The following is an 18,825-nucleotide window of genomic DNA, read 5'->3' on the forward strand; positions in this document are numbered from 1 at the left end:
CCTCTTTCCCTCCTGGGACAGCCTGGAAACCCCACCAAAGATCCAGCAGCAGAAGTTGTGCCTTGCCTTAGAAATTCCCAAACCTTTTCCTCCTCTTTTCTTGCAAGGCTGCAGGAGGGAGCTGAGTCAGGATGTTCCCACCACCCTCTGGGTCTCAGGCACCTCTTCCCGAGCACCTCTGCAGGCATCATTCCTCTTGCTGGGAAGGAAAGTGCAGCACCAGGGTCTGAAGCATCTCCTGCTGGCACAGTGCCCCAGGCGGGCTGTGTCGGCAAGCGACAGTCCCCACCACGTCAGCTCAGCTTTATCTCCACACTGAATAAACAACCAAACATCTGCTTTAGGATATCAGCTGGAACAAAAGCACTGGACATTTTGAGTGCAGTTTAACAATGTCTATGACCTCAGACAATTTGTTGTTTCTTTAGCGCGTGCAGAGCCTGACCCCACTCACATCCTCTAAATCCTTTTGCTGTCTTCTTCTTTTCCTGCCCTCAAAAAGGCCACAGGATGAAAACAAAATTTAAAAAAAAACCAAGGGGAACTAGTATTAAATTTTAAGTAGCAACAACCAGGCATTTCATCAGCATGAACACAGTATTCATAAATCTTTATCACTAACAATTTTTTTTTTTTTTTATATCTGGAATCCACTATCCTGCAAATTAGTCCCATTTGTCCACTCAGTGCTAATGCCATTAAAATTGACCTCATTTGTCAAAGCATATGAATCCAGAAATCCGTGAATTTGTTAATTTCTCAGTTTGAAAACGTAATCTTGATTCATAAAATAAATTTTACGGAAAGAAATCTCATTGTATTTGGAAACTACATCTTTGTCCCTCCAAGGAAAATTAAGCACAGACCACCCTTTGTTTGGGTTGGCACTGGAGGACACATTAACACCTGTGTTATTTTCTTATAAGCCAAGACCAGCCACTCATTCCTTTCCATTCCAACCCAATATTTGTCACCTCTGTCTCTGGCTGTAGTTGCCACAGAAATTTCAGAATGGTTGAGATGAGGTGACAACAACATACTTGATTTCCCAGAGACTGTTCTGAAAAAAAGAGGATCCTTTCTCACAGAAGGGTAATTTTGGGTATGGGCAAAATATTCTGAAAATTTACCAGTGCTTGGGGAAAAAAAAAAAAAGAAACAAAACCAAAAGAGTTTTCCTGAAGCTCATTATTTTATTCCATATTTCTTTACTAATCCCACCACCTCTTAATGCTGTGCAACCAGTTCTTTCACAATGAAATCTAACTTCTAATTTCACTTTCCAGTTCGGAAGTAACTTCATCAACATTGGTCTTAGCTGATTATGACTGCTAAAATGTTCAGCTCTTCACCAATGGGCTGCCACAGGAAGAGATGAATACAAATCTTACTTTGGCATGAAGAGATAATGTGAGCGGGTATCAGCGGTAAAGGATGGCTACTGCGTAAGTACAGGTGTGTATTTGTGAAACGGGGAAAAAAAATAGGGAATCATAGACTTGTTCACCTTGGAAAAGACCTCCAAGATCATCAAGTCCAACCATTAACCCAGCACTGCCAGGTCCACCACTAAACCATGTCCCTAACCACACCTTTCGGATACACACTGGAACTAAATGAAAGACAAGACAGATAAAAAAACCCCAAAACAATGCACTAATTTCCCATCTACTCTGCATCCTGTTTGGTGAAAAAAATTCTGCAGTGTCATACAAGAAGCCTTAAAATGGGTACTGATCACAGATGCAGTACGGCCAAAAGACAGAGCTTTGATAACGAAGTATTTCACAGCCTGCTGTTGTATTTAAAGAGGGTGTGCAGCCCTCACAGTTTGCTAAGGATGCAGCCAGGTGGACGAGATGCATACAGTGCATGAGAACAGACACAGATAGTGCAGGCAAGAAAACAACTCTTGGAAAATGAGCTCTTTTTCCTCAGGGCTTTGATGAGAACCAGCAGAAAGGGTTAAGACCCCACGGACCTCGGCAAGCCTGTATCTTCTTCCCTCTTTTGGGCATCTCTGAAACAGTGACTTAGGTTTATGCAGTCACCAGCACTCTCCTGATGCAGGTTCATACTGTAAACAGCACTGTCCTCCTGCAGCTTCATGCCTGCAAAAGTATTTGGCATCCTACCGAAGTGCTATTTGTCTTGATCAGAAATAGATTCTGACTTGCTGCTCAGAGACTACCAGGTGCTGTGGAAGAGGGGATGAAGATCCCAAGAACCATAGCTCACAGCCACGGCTCCGAAAATCTGCCCTGAAATGCTGCATGGGTGGTACATCGCCCATCCCTGCTGCTGGCAGTTCACCATCCCACCCAACCTGAGCCTCAGCATCACTCCCGGTCCGCCTCCCGCCCACGGTGCCTTTGTGGGCAGCCGCAGCACGGAGAGCAGCTGGCAGGCAGACGGGGCAGGAGGCTTCAAAGGAGCTGCCAGCCACTTCCCGGGTACAGCAGCACAGCCACAGCCCACCACAGGCATCAGAAACCGATGGGCTTTCCTGGCCTCGTCGGCATGTCCTCCTGCAGGTCCTGGCTGTCCCTTCTCTTCCTGCCCCCTGCCAGGGCGAATGGGAAGAGGAACTCCCACCAGGGCTCGCTCCTCTGGACAGTGTCATGCAAAATACAGGACAGCAGAAGAACCAGCTGGCCCCAGACTGGGACATGGTGGCGGGATGCAGAAGGCATGTGCCACTGCCCTTTGATGCACAAAGACGGGGGAGCATGGTTATGAGGCTGGAACTGTGGGGATGTGAAGAGGAACTCGCCAGGTCCCAGGTGAAAGCAGTCTGCTGGAGCTGGAGAGATGTCACCACTAATGTCCAGGTGTCACCACTAATGTCCAGGAGAGTTGCCCATCCGGAGAGCAAAACATGGTGGATGGATGAAGGCTAAGCATGGTCCCATCCCCTGAGTTGTGATCCAGGCAGCCTGAACCGTGCATCATCGCTGCTTTTCCCCATAAGAACCCCAGCCCATGTACTGCTCAGCCCACCTACAAGCAGCTCCCACGCTGCTGATCCCCTGCCAGCCAGGTCAGCAGGGCTGGGAGTCTCTGGGACAGCCTTGACCTGGCTGCTGCACTCAGCCCCTGTGCCTGCCACTCCAAAGCCGCCTGCTTCACATTTCCCTGCTGTGCTCCAAGGGCCATGTCTTTGGGAAGTATTTTTGCAGCAATAAAGCAGCATTTTCACTGGGCAAAGCTGCGTTTTAATAGTAAGAGGAGAGGACTGTTAAAGGCTGCAGCAGGTCCTGTTTGGCGCCAGTCACTGGTTTTTTTCTCTCCTCCATATGTACCCCATATGCAAGTACAGCTGAGAAGCTGACATGGAAAGTTTTTTAAAAGGAGAGAAATATCTGAAACTGCCCTGAGAAGGAGGTTCTGGGCTTCTTACTTCTGCTTTTCCAAGAGCTGTGAAGACCCCAGGATCTCTTACCTCTGCACTTTCGAATTGCCTCCTTGCAGGTAATTAATAACACAGATGACTGTGATGTGGGTGTAGGGGTGAGAACTTTCTACTCTTTATGCCCTCTCCACAGCACAGCTGCTATTCAGTGTTTTGGTCCTGTGCCATGAGAACACATCTATGGCTGACATGGCTCAGGCAGGGGCTGTCTTAATAATACAGCCCACTACTTTGCCCTTGTTTGGATGGCTGTGATGGGTCTCCTATCCCAGACTCTCCTACCAGCCCTCCACTGTCATGAGTCTAGGGTATCTAACACTGCCTCAACTTACTCTCACTTCAAGAGTTCCTCCTAGCACAGACCAACAGGTCAACCAAAACCCTCCCCAGACTGTTTTCAGCCACAGAAGAGGCATGGCAGCACCCTTCCAACAAGGAAGTCATGCTCACAAACTCCTTCTTAGTTTCGGCTGAGGAATTCACTGCCCTTAGATTCATGTGGATGGGTTTATCTGTGTCCTTTGCTCCCTGTGTGAGAGACAGAACTATTAAGGGATAATGACTAACAGGGTTCCCCCTTTTGTGGAGATGACAGGGTGCTTTGTTGAAATGGAGGAGGTGAGCTCTGGGTGTGTAACAGCCAACCTCTGACCTGGTATTTCAGAGGGTGAATGATGGGCTATGAGTGAGATAGGAGACAGATCCTGGGGAGATGTGGTGATGCCTCTCCTCATGCTGAGTTGCCCTCCCTTGCACAAACCACTGGGTTGTGGGGCTCCCCCTCCTGCCATCGGGAACATACCAGGACATTGGCACGTGACCTGAGGGTTTTCATCTCTGCTGATATGGGCCACAATGGGCCATAATCGACTCAGCTGCGCTGGTGTGGTGGGCAGCTGTGTTGACTTAGAAGGTGTCAAGAAGTGTCCCGTGATCCACAACATTACATCATCCAGTGTGAATCTCCTGCCTCAGTGGAGGTATGTGGGTGTTCCCACCTGAACCTGAAGGAATATAAACCCAATAGATAGTGAGTTCTGTGTGTTTTTCCAAGGCTTTTCCCCCACCACTCTTTTGGATATCTCCCAGCACATGATGGATCAGGTCTGCAAACACCACTTCAGTCAAGACTGCGCAGCAACCCAGTCTCATCTCAGGGCCTACAGGTGGGGAGATCTTCACACCCTTGTCCTGTCTCTTTCTTTCTTTTCCCTCCTGCACGTCCTTGGGTGATGTCATGCGTTCATATTGCAATGATTTCATGTTTTTATATTGCTATAGACAACAAAAACCAAAATGGCTATGTAGCTGTTTTCTTTTGCAACCAAATTGTTCTGTAATAAACCCTACATGTTTATATTTACAAACACTGATCATCCAATGTTGTTTTACTCTAATCCACCCTAAGGAATCTAGTAACAAGAACCTGGTTACCCTTGCCTTCTGCAGTGTGTCGTAACACCCTGCTGCTCACTGCAACATTAAATAGCTGCCCTTCTTCATATATACCTGAGAAATATATCTTGAAATATTTTTTTTTAATGACATAATCTCTCCACTGGAACAAACATTCCTTGTACCCCTTCCTTTCTGACCTTGAAGCGTTCCCAGGATTCACCTTGGTTTCTAAACAAAAATATGATCTTTAATCAGGTAGCATGAGAAATAAATAGATCTGGGGGCAGGGGGGGAAACCCCACACACATTACATTTCTTTGTTTTACTTTTCTCATCTCTTTGGCATTAGGTGAGAGTCCCTGCAAGTATCCAGAATTCTCCTTTTGAAACATCTGGCTTGTTCATCAAGTCTCCAAATCCAGCTCAGCTTAAGACATCCTCATACCTGCTGTAAAAGGGGTTCCTCCCTTCATGCCTCCTCTCCCATCATTTCCTAAATGGCATTGTGCATCCCCCGCCAAGCAGACACATCACTGTCATGTGGTGGCTTGCCATGGACTCAAGGACCTTTTGGTCCCCAAAGGCTGCCCTGTGTCAAGCTTCTAATCAGATGTCCTTCCATGAGAGCAGTTGGAGAGGAGATCGGTTGTTGTATGCATTTGAATAAATGGAGGTTACATTTCCAAAATTAAATATATCAAGCTTGCCAGCAGCATTTTACATGTGGATAGATTCTATGATGCCATCAAAAATTTTTTGAAACATTTGTCAAATGTATGTTAGCATAGAGAAATCAGCAACTAAGGCAGTCAGTCTTTCCCTGCCCCATGTCCTAGACCCAGATTCCCACTCTTGTTTGCTGCATCCTTGAGCTTCTACCACTCCTCTGGAAAGTTATTTGGTACTGCTTGTATTTCAGGTGTGTGCAGCACTATCTTTGTACCAGACACTGTCAAACTAGACAAATAAGATAAAGCAAGGGCAGACATACTATTGCCACCTCCCATTTTATACCTAGGCTAAGAGAAACTATGAGATGATCTTAGCATGCCACTTAAAAGGACCCAAACTGCTGCATGAAAAGTTCTTTGTAAGCTGCTCAGGCCCCTGGGTGGCCGCAGTACCTGTGTTTCCCCCAGCAAACATCTGCTTTTTTGAAGTTCTAGTCCTTGCTCCCACATGGACTGCAGGGTTTGTGGCCCTTTCAACACCATGCACATGAAGAAGCAGGTGTCCCCAGCCTCCCTGCCACCCCTCTCAGCTGGTGCCTAACCACAAGGATGTGTGCTTCCCCAGTCTCCCATTTCCCAGTGCTGTGTCAGCAGCACCCAGCTCCCAGCAGTGTCCTTGATGGGGCCACCTGAGAAGCAATTGCTGTGCTTTCCCTTCTCACAAAAACCATGCAGAACAACAGCCACCTGCTGCTGCTCTCTCTTGCAGTGCATTTTAAAACATCCCCTTTCATGGCTCATCAGGTCCCCTAAATCCCTCCCTGCTTGTTGAAATGTACCAGGAGGATGGAGATGAAGATGTGAGTCCTCTTGGCTTGCTTCCCAGCTAAGAGGAACTGGAGGCTGCTTCTCCCCATGTTCCTCTGCCCGTGGGAAGAGGAGAAGGGCTACCAAGGACAGACAAGGCCTCCTCTAGGACCAGCTCACTGGGGAGCATCACCCTCTCTCTGCATTAAGATGGCAAAGAGAAGCAGACAAGAAAGGAATATGCATGGCAGGGAGTCAAACTGATGAGTGATGGACTTGGGAAGTGGACTGTGGCAAGAAAAGGTACTTTTTACAGGTTTCTCTATTATCTCCTGCAATATTACCTACTGAAAAAGATAATTTTGATCCTTGAACTTTTTACACTTCAGTAGAGCAGACAATGATGCAGTATATGATTCTCTTACAAAGAGCAAATTTTCTGCACTGTAATAAACACTACGTTGATGGTACTTGGGTCACTTTCCTATGGGGAAAATCAGGTAAAATATCAAAAAATCTATGGCAATATCTTTTCTGTAGCTTTGGGGAGTCAGCCTTGAACAGAAACATGATTCACTAGAATATCCTATAAGGTAGAAAAGGTAAGAATTGCTATTTTCCATTAAAATCTTTAGGGCATTTTCTGTAAAAACTATAAAACTATAAGTGTTTGGGAGATCTGAATGACTCTGAGTTTTTTTCTACCACTTGAAGCGTTGTTTTAGAACCACTTCAGTTCTTCAAATGTGTGCCTGCCAGACAATACAGCTGATAAGAATTTGCCATTAATTGGAGAGTGGGGCATGTACCAGACTAAGTGATTTACTTTCAGAGTGCTGTTATTATGGTTGTAGATTGCATTTGGTTGCTTAGAAACAACCCTTATCAATGATTCAAGTTATCTCCTGATAGCATGGTGAACAGATAGCACCTTTATTTTTCACTCAGTGCTTGTCAGGAGGAACTATTTTGTAAAAACCTCTGCAAAAGGCAGTATCCCTTCATGGACAGGCAATAGCATAGCTGGCATGTTGATTTTGGCTGATTTGATCCTTATTTCAAAGGATTAAATAAGATTTTTAGAAAACAGTATTTGGCAACACAATGCTTAGAGAGCTATTGTTTAGCTGGGGGAAGAGGGAGAAAACTTTCTCATCAAGTGGGAAGACTTATCTGACAAACAGCATATCTAACAAGCAAAAAATACTGAGAAAAAGGTCTCTTTAATGTTTCATTAAAACCACAGACACATTACCAATGTGGACTTTTAGGCTGGAACTCATTAGTAAATGAATTCTATCTGTGACAGCCTTGTCAAACCCAAGCTTTACTGATTACATTTGGCTTTCAGGCAGTAATCCCCAGGGAAAGTGATTTATTTCAGCACTTGATGAGTTACTTCATCGATGCCAGTGATAACGACACTATCTTGACTTAGGTTAGCATTTATAGGCCTCTTGGAAGGACTGAGTGTTCAAGGGGGATTTGAATGAAGACAGGTGGGAAGTCAAGCATGATGGTGCAGGAATAGTTAGAAATGTTTGGAAAGCACAGCCCACCCATAATAGCGAAGGGGCTCACCAAACTGGGCTGAAGCAGGGAATGCTAAGAGGAAATGACTCCCAGGTTAGGCAGCAAGGCCACAGTGGAGAGGGACTTCAGGCTGCCCCCCTCCCTCACCCAGCCCAGTGTCCTACTGGCATACACGGGCTGAGCAATGCCGGCTTTGACTCCTCTCACCGCTAAACCTGGAGCTGCAGCAGGGAGTGGAACCCCTCTCATGTTCTGTTTCTGACAGTAAAGATTTCCCAGATGTAATGAAAAAATGGAGTTGAATGGGTGATGACCAGCAGGTAATGATGTAAAATCAGAGAGAGGTACAGACAGAGGCAGAGAGCTGAGTTAGGATGCCGTGAGGAGTAGGAACAGGGTGTTAGTGGATCAGACCAATATCAACATGCTTCCTTAGCAATCGAAGAAGAGAGAAGGGGAAGAGGGACAGACCAGAGCAGCAGCAGCGGCTCTGACTCCTCTTCAGACAATCCTTTTCCTACCACTGTCCTTGGGTCAAGAGAGGTACATTGGGATCCTTAAGATCAAGGGAATACCTCCTTGAACTCCAGGCATTAATGCTACCAAATGTTTTACCTTCACACATCTGCCACGGCAATGCATACAATACAGATCTGGTGGCCAAAAATACCTGTCTTAACTGGCCAGATGTGGAACAGGAGCTCCAGGAGAAATCAGAACTACCTTTGAGATATGTCCAATACAGGTACCACAGGAGAGATTGAACCACAAGATCCCAAGCTTTGCCAGTTTGAACTATGAAGATTTTTTCTGAAATGCAGGGACAAAACCTGAGCCCAGGAACTGAGGCTATCCCAGCAACAGCTGTTTGGAAACCCCTTAGTTTGGGAAATCTTTTCCAGTTTAGAGGACATCAAACAGGGATCTGCAGACACTTGACAACCCTTTGGCATATCTGAAGGGTGCCTGTTAAGGTTTCTGTTGTCATCCAGCTGGCCTAGTAAGGCTCCTTCTCTATGAGGAAATGCTCGGCCAACCACCCTGGGTGTGCCAGGGACATGAAATCGAAGCAGTAACACATTTGAGGACTGATGAATTCATAACCTCTAAGAGAACATCACATCACCATTCTCCTGATCTGTCTGTATGGAAACTCACTCTGTGGCAGGAGCATCTGCAGGCCTTGTGCAAATTTAGGAGAAGGTTTTATGTCTGCTGAAATTGTTCTGTCAATTTTCACTGGAGAATATGTCTCTCAAAGTGCAGTGAACATGTACCAAGTCATACTGATCCAGTATCACTGAACCTGTAACAAGGAAAGAAAGAGCAGCTTATCTTTCCCAGTAATTAACTCTAATATGAAAAGACATAGGTGAATAATTGCAAGAATAAAGGCTATTACACTTCCCAGAAATGAAATTTGATCTGCTTTTTTTTTCAGCTCCAGTCTTCAGCTGGACCATAAAGTTGTTTCTGTTGCAAATCAGAAGTGTGATATGATTAAACAGCAAATCTACTAGCACTGCTTTTGAGGCAAAAATAACTTTTAATATCCTAAGCAAGTAAGCTTGAGATAGAACCTGCAAAATTCAATTACAATTTCTGGAACAGAGTCTAAGCCACAGGGAGCAAACGGCTTGACTTAAGAAAAACTTAACTTTCTTATTTAGGGAAAAAGAGGCTGGGTGTTAGGCTAGTACATAGTCCTGAGATGCTGCTTCAGAACAAAGAATCTGCATATTAAGTCTTTCACTCAGTATCATACGTATTGTAAAAAGAGAAGAGTGGACTTCAATTTCCCAAATGACCATGGTTATTGTAAATTGCAATGAAACCTTTTCTCTGAGAGTTTGTCAGTAAAGAGGAATTCTGCAGAAACTGCAGGAGGAGAAGAAAATGTGAAGAGATGTTTCCTCCAGCACACCTGGTTCTAACTGGTATTGGGGACATTCCACAAGCAAACCCCTGAGGGGCACCACCTCCTAAGTTCCCAGGAATACAGTCTAGAGAACAGCTGAGCTTAAAAAGTCCTTGGAAGTGCTGTGTGCAATTTAAAATAAAATCTATAAGGCTAAATGAAGTAATTGTTTAGCCATAAGGCTAAATTAACAAATAATGCAGAGGATAATACTTTTCACCATGTAGCCATATTAATTTCTATACACAACACAGTGTTTTGAAAGCAACATTGTTCAGAGCCACCAACAATACGTGGCTGCTGTGCTATTTCAAATGGCCTGTCTGTGCTGAGGACAATGCAAAATATGATTTTATTAATCTTTCATTCTAATTTCATGGCACTCAGCAGTGTTTGTGACTGTGCACAATGGCAGGCACCAATCCAGAGCCTGTACTGGCACAGGCTGGGTTTGTTCCATCGACCCCAGCAGAGCCACGCTGATTTACACCAGCTGAAATCTGGCCCACGATTTCTGCTTTGGAAGGATTAAACTTAATTAGTTCTTTATGTTTGACCCACAGTGTGGGGATATCCCAGCATCACAGAGCCCAGGGTGTCCATCTCTGCCCTCGGCTGTAGTAAGCATCCCCATTCAGGCCAACGTCATGACAGCTGCCTGGCAAGAAGCAGAAACTCTGCTGGGGCTTCAGGCCCACTGACTGGCTGGGATGGCCATGAGGGGTCACAAAACAGGTTTTTCAGAGGTGGGAGGGCTCTATGGGTGTCCCAATGCCTGCCCTGACAGAGGTAGCTTTCAAGACCAGCCCTATTGCACAGCAGCCCCTGAAAACCAGCTCCTGAGACTGGAGCTGGTTACCCTTCCAAGGGATCCTCCTCATGCTTGGTCTGGACATGCTCTTGGTCTGGCAGTGCTGGAGAAAGGTGAGTGTGGGGTCCTTCTCTGCCTCACACCATGGCACATGTGGTTTGTTGCTCCACCACCTCACCCTCCTGCTGGCTGACTCTGCCTCCTTGCTAAATTACCCTTCTTGAAGCTAGTATGGAGTGGGCAGACTCACACAACTGCAAGCTTTGCAGTGTGCTCTGAGAGTTTCCAAATCTCTGACCAACAGGGATGCAGAGAGCACTTTCCAGGGGACGATTTAACACCCAGGTCCAGCCAGCCAGATGATGCTCATGCTGCTTTGACCAAGACACTCAATGCAGACCCTCTGAGGATATCAGAACCCAAATAATCTGGAATTTTAGAGGTTAAAACACAAGCACTTAGCTCTCCTCCCTGTGCCAGAACCCAGCAGCAGTCTGCCCAATTCCCAGCATGATCCATTGCCCATGGGAACCACTGCTGAATGAGGACACATTGACACACTGTCCCGTGCTCGCTGCAGTTTGACAAATGCTTATAAGGAGGAACTTACATAGAACCCATTGTAATGATCGTGCCTTGGGGCTATGTCCTTTCTTTCCAAGCAGAAGGAGCTGAAAGCATGTATGGAAACTATTTCTTACTGGGCACACTGGTGCAGAGAAATCCAAAGGCCTTTTTTTCCCTGTGCTTCTCAGCCTGCACACCCTCACTCACACTCCTCTCAGCCTTCTGGGTTATGAATCACAGAATCATTAAGGCTGGAAGTGTCTGAGATCATCAAATCCAACCATTAACCAGCACCACCATGCTCAATATGCAACTATTATGCATAGGACAGTTTAGGGCACCTGCTGCTGAGCAATTTGCAATAGAGGGATTATTTTCTGGTTCTCAGTTGAACAGGTTCCCTGTTGATGGGGCTACAGGGTGGACAGGAAGAATAAGAAATGCAAAATTGATGGCATGTGCTCTGCGCAACCCAAGACGAGGCAGCAAACGAGGAAAATCCCGACTCTGACAAAGTCAATGGTCACCTGCTCCAACTGCATTAGGATTTTGCCTCTTTTATTTTTTTCCTGTATGAAACTGAGCAATCTGTTATGTCAGGAATGGTGGCTTGGTTTGTTTTGCAAAACAGAGCTGGGAATGTCACAATGCCTGCCTTCCATGTAGGCACAAACGGCTTCAGTGTAATCATGTAAAAATATTCTGCTGCCAAGCTGTGCCTATATGGAGTTGATTTCACTGTGTTCCTTCACTTGAAGACTTGCTGAAATGCAGCTGTTAACCCTAAGGTATATCTCCTTACAGATCTGAAGAGTGTACACTGGTTCAGTAATTCTGTCATTTCATCTGGGAAAGATCAAATCTGGAAACTGGTTGGTTTTTTTTTCCTGTGTTCTCTTTAACTTGGTAATTACACTGTCTGTGAGAAAAGAGAGCAGAAAGGAAATTGCTTCTAAAGGACATGGTAATAAACGTGTCACGTATATCACTTAGCTGGGTTGTGTTTATTATTAACTCAGAATGGAAGAAGACTCGAGCCGCGGCACAGGAGCATGATGGACTGGTTCTCCGGAGAGTGCAATTCCAGACTACACTGATTATCCCATATTTGTACCGAGGGGACCCAGCCCATGCCGTGCACCTCATTAGCTGAGCAAGGGACCTGGGAATCCTATTTCTGCATACATTTCCCCACAGTTCAGTAGTAGAGAATTCCCTAACATTTCCTTCTTTGATAATTTCCACTGACTGAGGATACGACTAATTTTAATTAAACCAGTATGTACTGAGAATAACTCCTCTGACTTCACATTAATGCCAGCCAACAGAGATGAAAATCCACCTTGTGGGGACTCCTCCTTGGGAGTTGTCAACTTGATGAACTTCAGCTGTGAGGTTCATCTGTAGAGATGAACCTAAAGAGGTTGGCTTGATGGTGAATCTGACAGGACTCACAGGGTAGTGAATGCAAACCTGAGAAAATGCTCATAAATTTCACTATAACCAAGACTTCCCCTGTATGTCTTAAAAATGTATGTATTCAGGATAGATATGCTATCCTACTGCTTTAGATCAATCCCAAGTTGTAAAATAGAGATAAATGTGTTAAACAAATAGCTACTTTACCTGTGTTTCTCACTACTTTGCATAAATGAAATGGCAAAAAGCAGCTTGGATGTGTAATTGAATCTGGCCAAAGGTTGTCCAGAGATTTCTGTTGGAATATTTTCCTATACAGACAGGCCATGGATGGGCAACCAAGTAGCTGGGCTTTTAGCTAACACTGGAGCAAGAGAATTGTATTGTGGACATCCTTCGTTTTTCGCAAAACCTGAAGCAGTCCTGCTCAGAGGTGTGAAAGTCGGGCAGCTGCACCCGGGTGTGCAGAGCAGACACTCCTGGGCTTTGAAAATGGGGGGAGCCACCCCAAGACAATGAAATGTCACTCAGATTTAGGGAGGACTTTAAGGTCAGCTGGGTTTGGGTCACTTCAGGGGGGTGAGTGCAGGATCAGTGCAACGTGAGGAAACAGATGCTCTGATGGGAACTGGGTCATGGTGATGACCAGATCAAACAGGGCCAGTTTAGTTCTCTGTGGCCTGGGGTAAATGCTGGACAGCATCAAAAATTAAAAATGCACACATATATCTACAGCTCCTCCCTGGTCACATGAAACATATCTCTCAGGGCACATATTTTGAAAGCTGTATATTGGCCTTTTTTTTTTTCCAGGAAATTACAAAGGTGGCATCCATTCACACAAACTCTTTCTGCCTGATTTAAGTTAATAAGCTCCACCAAGACAGCAATTATTGTCCTGTTTGGCTGCTGCCTGTATCCATTATGTGTGTGTATATTATTGTTATTTATCAGCAATCTCCTTGTAGCTGTACAGTGACACAGGATTATGACATTGGCTGCTCCCAGAGCTTGCTATACCAATAACAAACAAATGATCAGCAAAACCAGAACTACAGAGCCTCTGATACAAGTCAGCCAACTTTTGAGCTGTGGTTGGGGATTCAAGGAACCAAACTGTGGCTTGTCAGATTATCAGGACCTTGTGTTTTTATATGATCCATCAGAAAAAGCGAGTATTTTGGCTAGAGCACATTTGATGCACATTCCTCTGAGGATGGTAGGACTTTTTGCTTGTTTGGTTTGGGGTTCCCCCCCCCACAGATGGCATTGGTTTTAAAGCATTTAAGTGGTGATTATCCCTTATTTTCCTGCTTTATTGGCAACAATGAATTGTGGGGATAAACAGAATATATGCAATGGTTAAAAGAAAAATAAAAGCACATTTCTGAGCTAAGAAAATGAGCTGTGGAGCAAAGACCACAGCGCAATTACACAAGATTATTCACTGATAGAAGTAAGTGCTGTGGCAGGCAATTATTTCCAGATTCTACCATGCAAGAAAGGCAAACTGTTTGCTGGAGAGCATTCATGAGGGTCAGATGATGGAGGGAAAGGCCAGGAAGACAAGAAGGAAAGCTTTCACATCCCTTTTCCGAGCTGTCACATGAAAGAAATGCCTGTAGTAACATTCAGTGAATGTGAACAGGGGGATGTTTGCAAACTGCCAAAATGTCCCTCAGTGGGGCAGAGAAAGGAGGGAGAAGAAAATTATCATGAAATAAAACAATAGGAGAATTGTCGCCATTTTGTGTTATTTTTGTCATCTGGTGCTGTGGGAAGAGAAACAAGGCGTGCCCATCCAGTGTGTGCTACCATGGTGCTGCCACAGCGACTGTACAGACTCCCCCGTGCTGCTGGTGAGGGGGAACCCAGTGTGACTGCTGGTGACAAACCTTGAGTGCTTGATGGCAACAAGGAGAAATGGAGAGAGCAGAGTTAACAAAGCTCTTAGACCTGACTCACCACCACGTGAGATAAACAGGAGTGTTAAAAACATGTGCCCTGAGCCCTGTCCCAGCTGCAAAATCACCTGGGCTTGTTTAGAAACCACACTGGTCCCAGTAGCATGTGTGCATACACCGAATTAGCCACGTGTTCCTACAGACTTCTGCTGAGCTGAGACTGTTGCTATTTGCTGTTCAGCCCTGAGTCAGTGGCTGCAGGACCTCCAGATGATGGGCACCTGCCCTGGATGATGGACAGAGACCAGCCCCTTGGAGGGTCCAGAGTTGTTGCCCCTCATTGACTGCAAGGGGGACCCAAAACACGCGTTTCTACCAAAGACACCAGCGTAGTGGGGTGGCTCTGGACCTGCAGGCACATATACCACCATCCCAAGGCTCAGGCAAGCTGGGACCAGCACACCATTCCTGTGGGCACAACAGCTCCATTAACCCAGGAAGCTGTTTGGGATTAAATGAGGCTGCAGAGAAAGCTCCTCAGGAAATGCAGTCGCTCAGGCATAAGAAAGCAGGTCCTGCTATCTACAAATAATGGGCTGAAAAACAGGAAACGGAGGTCAGGAGAAGACAGCCAGTTCTCATACAGCAGCACGATAGCAGTGACCTTCCATCGGGGTCTGGGTCTGTGCAGTGACCTCGGCTGCTCAGCCGTTCGTAAACAGCCTGGAAAATGGGTGAGGAGAGAGGTGAGAGAGTTGGCCACTGATAAGAAGCTGTCTGAGGACAAGGACAGGCTGTGAGAACTGCAGATGGCGAGGAATCAAAGAGCAGATGAAATTCAACACGTACAACTGCAAAACTAGATATTTTGAGGGGGAAGAAAGAGTCCTGGGCTCACAGGGGCTCTGCACAGACCACTGCTGGTCCAGAGCTGGGTCCTGTGTTTAGTGTCCACCAAAACACGAGCTTAGCCCTCAGCAGCAGCAGTCAAGAAAGCAAGTCAAGCACTAGGAACCTGCAGGAAGCAAGCAAAGATCTCAGAGCCCGGCAGGGGAAGCATCACAAGCCCTGTCCTCCCTCCTCCCTAAACATCTGGCCACATCTGGAGATGGATGCTGGGCTGGATGTGAAACCAGTCTAACCCACACAACCTAGCCTTCTCCATCAGCCACGCTGTCACCTCAGTGAGCATCCAGGGTGGGAGGTCTCTGCACGGGTGACACAGTGTCACAGACACAGCCTGTCTCCACGCCCAGTAAAATGAGAAGACGTGCAAATAATATGAAAACAAGGCCCCCACGCCTTTCTACAAAGATAGCTCTGTCCCAATCAACAACTGATTTTTTTCCCAGCCCTTTAACAATGGTATATGAAGTGTCAATACCCAAAGCAAACACCAGAAATACCAGCCTTGGGAAGGTCCATCACATTCCTTGTTTGCCAGCCAAAAGTTGGCCTAAAAAGCATGTAGCAATAGGTTTATTGCTTTCTGGTTGTCAATAACAACCTACCTGGCCATGCATCCATGCCATGAGGCACCCTCTCTCTCCTGCCATCTTTAGTCATACTTTCACAATACAGACTTGTTTCAGGGCTACTGAAAGCAGCTGGACAGTTTGCCATGTGTTTTCTTGCTACAGCTTGAAATAATTCCTGGGGACGTGTTATATCCTGAAAGCTGAGACAGCCCCAGACCAAAGCAGCCAGTGAGCTGCCTGCACTCTCATTTCAGGAACCAGTTTGTGTGTCACAAGCAGGCAATTTACACCAAAACACTCAAGACTGTGCTCATATGGGCTTGAAATACGTAGTGCTTGTCACAAGAGGAAAGGGGTTTTTGTTTTCATCTTAGATGGTAAGCCTGCTGCTCTCCCAGAAGCAGAAAGTGACACCTCAGGGTTTGGTAGCACATTGTACCAAGATGTCAACAGCTTCTACTGCCCAGGGATAGTAAGGAATGGGGCAGATGGGAGAGCTGGTGGGGCTCCTCCTTGCACAAGGAGGGTGCAAGGGACAGGCATGGAGCCATAGTGGGACAAGCGCTGGGGACATGCAGGGGGTTTGGTGGGATATGTGAAGGGTGTGGGGAGCAAGCACAGCACACAGAGACACTTAAGAAGGTGCAAAGGGACAGGTGGGACACAGGGGAGGTGCATGTGGGAGCACGGGAGACCATGGGGGTGTGGTGGGAGGGAGACATGGAAGCGTGGCAGGACATGTAGGAAAACATGGAAGGACAGGTGTGGGAGGACAGCAGAAGAGGAGACAGTGGGGAGATAATGAGACATGGGGGCACCTAGGAGAGCATGTGGTAGCATCGGGGAGACATAGGGGTTTGGGAGCCAGGCATGGTGTGACACAGGTGGCAGGAGGCCACACACTGGGGACACAATGGGGATTGAGAGGGGACCCATAAGGCTTCTCTAGGCAGTGTCCTCACCTCCCATGGGGCACTACATGTGTCCCAGTGCCACAGCCTGTGGTGGGCAAGGGGACTCAGGGGGATGTGCACACTTCGAGGGCCAGAGGAACGAGCACTAGCAGCCCCTTCTGCACCACCCCTCCATAGGAAAGGTGTGTGTGACAGAATTATACCCAAAAAACATAGATAACACATATATACATAATTATTTGTGTATATGCACTTACAATTAATAGATATACATATATGACATAAAAAAGCAATGATGGCCAAAGAGTGGATCTGGAAGACAAGTGTGAAGCACAGTGAAACCCCCACCCACCAGAGAGGAAAGATAGCCCAGCCCTGGTAAGGCAGTGCCGAGGTGGTGTGCGGGTGGTGGGGGCATTAGTGGGGCTCTCTGAGGGTCACTCAGGTGTGCTGCCCTGGGGCCTGGAGAAGGCAGGGTTCCTTTTTCCCAGACATCCTCTTCAAAAGGGAGGACAACCTCCTGCCTGTTCATTGCAAAGGGTATCTCTGACCCAATGAAACCAGTAGAGGAAGCGTCAAACCACACCCTGCAAAAAAAGCCCCGTGTGAATGTGTACATCTGTATCTGTGCACAGATGGCTCAGGGGAACAGAGGCTTTGTGGCTGAAGGGATCCAAAACCTCTGTCCATGGCCATGGCGGTTGTGCCCAGGCTCAGGCTCTGGCCCTGCTCCACGGGCTGAGGGCCACCCAGCCACAAAGGCCCGCCAGCTCACCAGCACTTAGGCTGCCAAAGGTGGCAATGGCCAAAAGCTGGCTTATGAAGGAGGGCTTTTAACTCAAGCCTAGTGTGCCTTGACTTAAAACTCATTTACAGTTCTTCCTTGGTCTAAATCCACCAAAAAAAGGAGATAAGTGGAAAGCGCATGGAGGTACTCCTTTCCCTTCCCTCCACCCCAGCGGTGAATTTTTCCCCAGGAAGGGAGGAAAGGGGATTTTCTGGTATGCCAAGAGGGAGGAGGGAGACCCACAGCCAGAATTTTTGTGGGGCCAGGCAGAATGACCCACTACACCATGGAAGTGGGACACTTCCTCAGATATATTTGGCCACAATCTAGCTTTACTGTTGAATCATCTTCATATCGCTGAAGACAAACTTTAAAAGAAATATATTATAGCTCTTGGCATTTTCCAGTCCTTAGGAAAAACTGATTGATTTATTTTTCTTACAAAAAAATGCAAAATCAACTATTACAAGCTAATTTAACCCACAGCATTCCTACAGCGTGGTACCTTTCTGATAACACGGCGCGAGGGTTTGGGTGGATTTGTTTTTCTCATGTTTACTCTAAATCAAGTCAGTCTGTTTTTCACTTCTGCTGCTTGTTGATGTGTGAGGCACCATTTTTGCTCAAAGTGCCTGTGACTAACAGCAGGAGCTACCACTCATAGCATAAACAGCCTGGGATTCTCCATTGCTGCCCCAGTGTCTCCTCTGCCCATAGCCCACACAGCTCCAGGTCTCACCCCTCGGGGTCAAGGGGATGTTCCTGCTGAGTTACCTTGTGCTGGTTAGTAGGACTTTGTGCTGTCTACACCAAAATTGTGCTTGAAGCTCAGTTTCCATGCTTGGCAGCAAGCAGGCACATTGCCCTCTGTGGGAGGGGGACTAATGTGGGTGACACCCCTCAGGTTTATTGCTCTGAACCTCCTTCTCTCCTCAGCAGCCACCTTGGGGAGGGGGTGGCTCTGGCAGCTGCCAGCAGGGACCTGCCCCAGGACCTGCCTTCGTGGGGTGGGTACCCAGGGAGGGGGGAGAGGAAACGGAGGCTGTTGGAAGGCACCAATGAGGCTGGAATTAAAAATGGCAAGAAAAAGGAAGAAGAAAAGGAAGCCAAAGTAGAAATTCAGATACTCTCTGGAGTTGAGAGTTACTCAGCCTTTACTCTGCTGCTGTTAAGCTCTACCCACTGAACGAGCCCAATTAGTGATTA

The 18,825-nt window shown here is 46.6% G+C and overlaps 2 long non-coding RNA genes across 2 annotated transcripts in view; one reads left to right on the forward strand and one right to left on the reverse strand.

Moving 5' to 3' along the window:
• Positions 1-9,269, reverse strand: part of LOC138108060 (uncharacterized) — a 40,840-nt gene extending 31,571 nt beyond the window's left edge. The window contains exon 1 of the long non-coding RNA XR_011149850.1: positions 8,980-9,269. This is a non-coding gene — a long non-coding RNA (uncharacterized lncRNA). The remainder of the gene's footprint in view (positions 1-8,979) is intronic.
• Positions 4,378-9,342, forward strand: LOC138108058 (uncharacterized). Its single transcript, XR_011149849.1, has 3 exons — positions 4,378-4,578; positions 5,160-6,591; positions 9,263-9,342. It is a non-coding gene; the product is annotated as an uncharacterized lncRNA (long non-coding RNA).
• The last annotated feature ends 9,483 nt before the right edge of the window (positions 9,343-18,825 follow it).

The sequence above is a fragment of the Aphelocoma coerulescens genome, chromosome 1 (genome assembly GCF_041296385.1).
Source record: "Aphelocoma coerulescens isolate FSJ_1873_10779 chromosome 1, UR_Acoe_1.0, whole genome shotgun sequence".
Classification (NCBI taxonomy): Eukaryota; Metazoa; Chordata; class Aves; order Passeriformes; family Corvidae; genus Aphelocoma; species Aphelocoma coerulescens.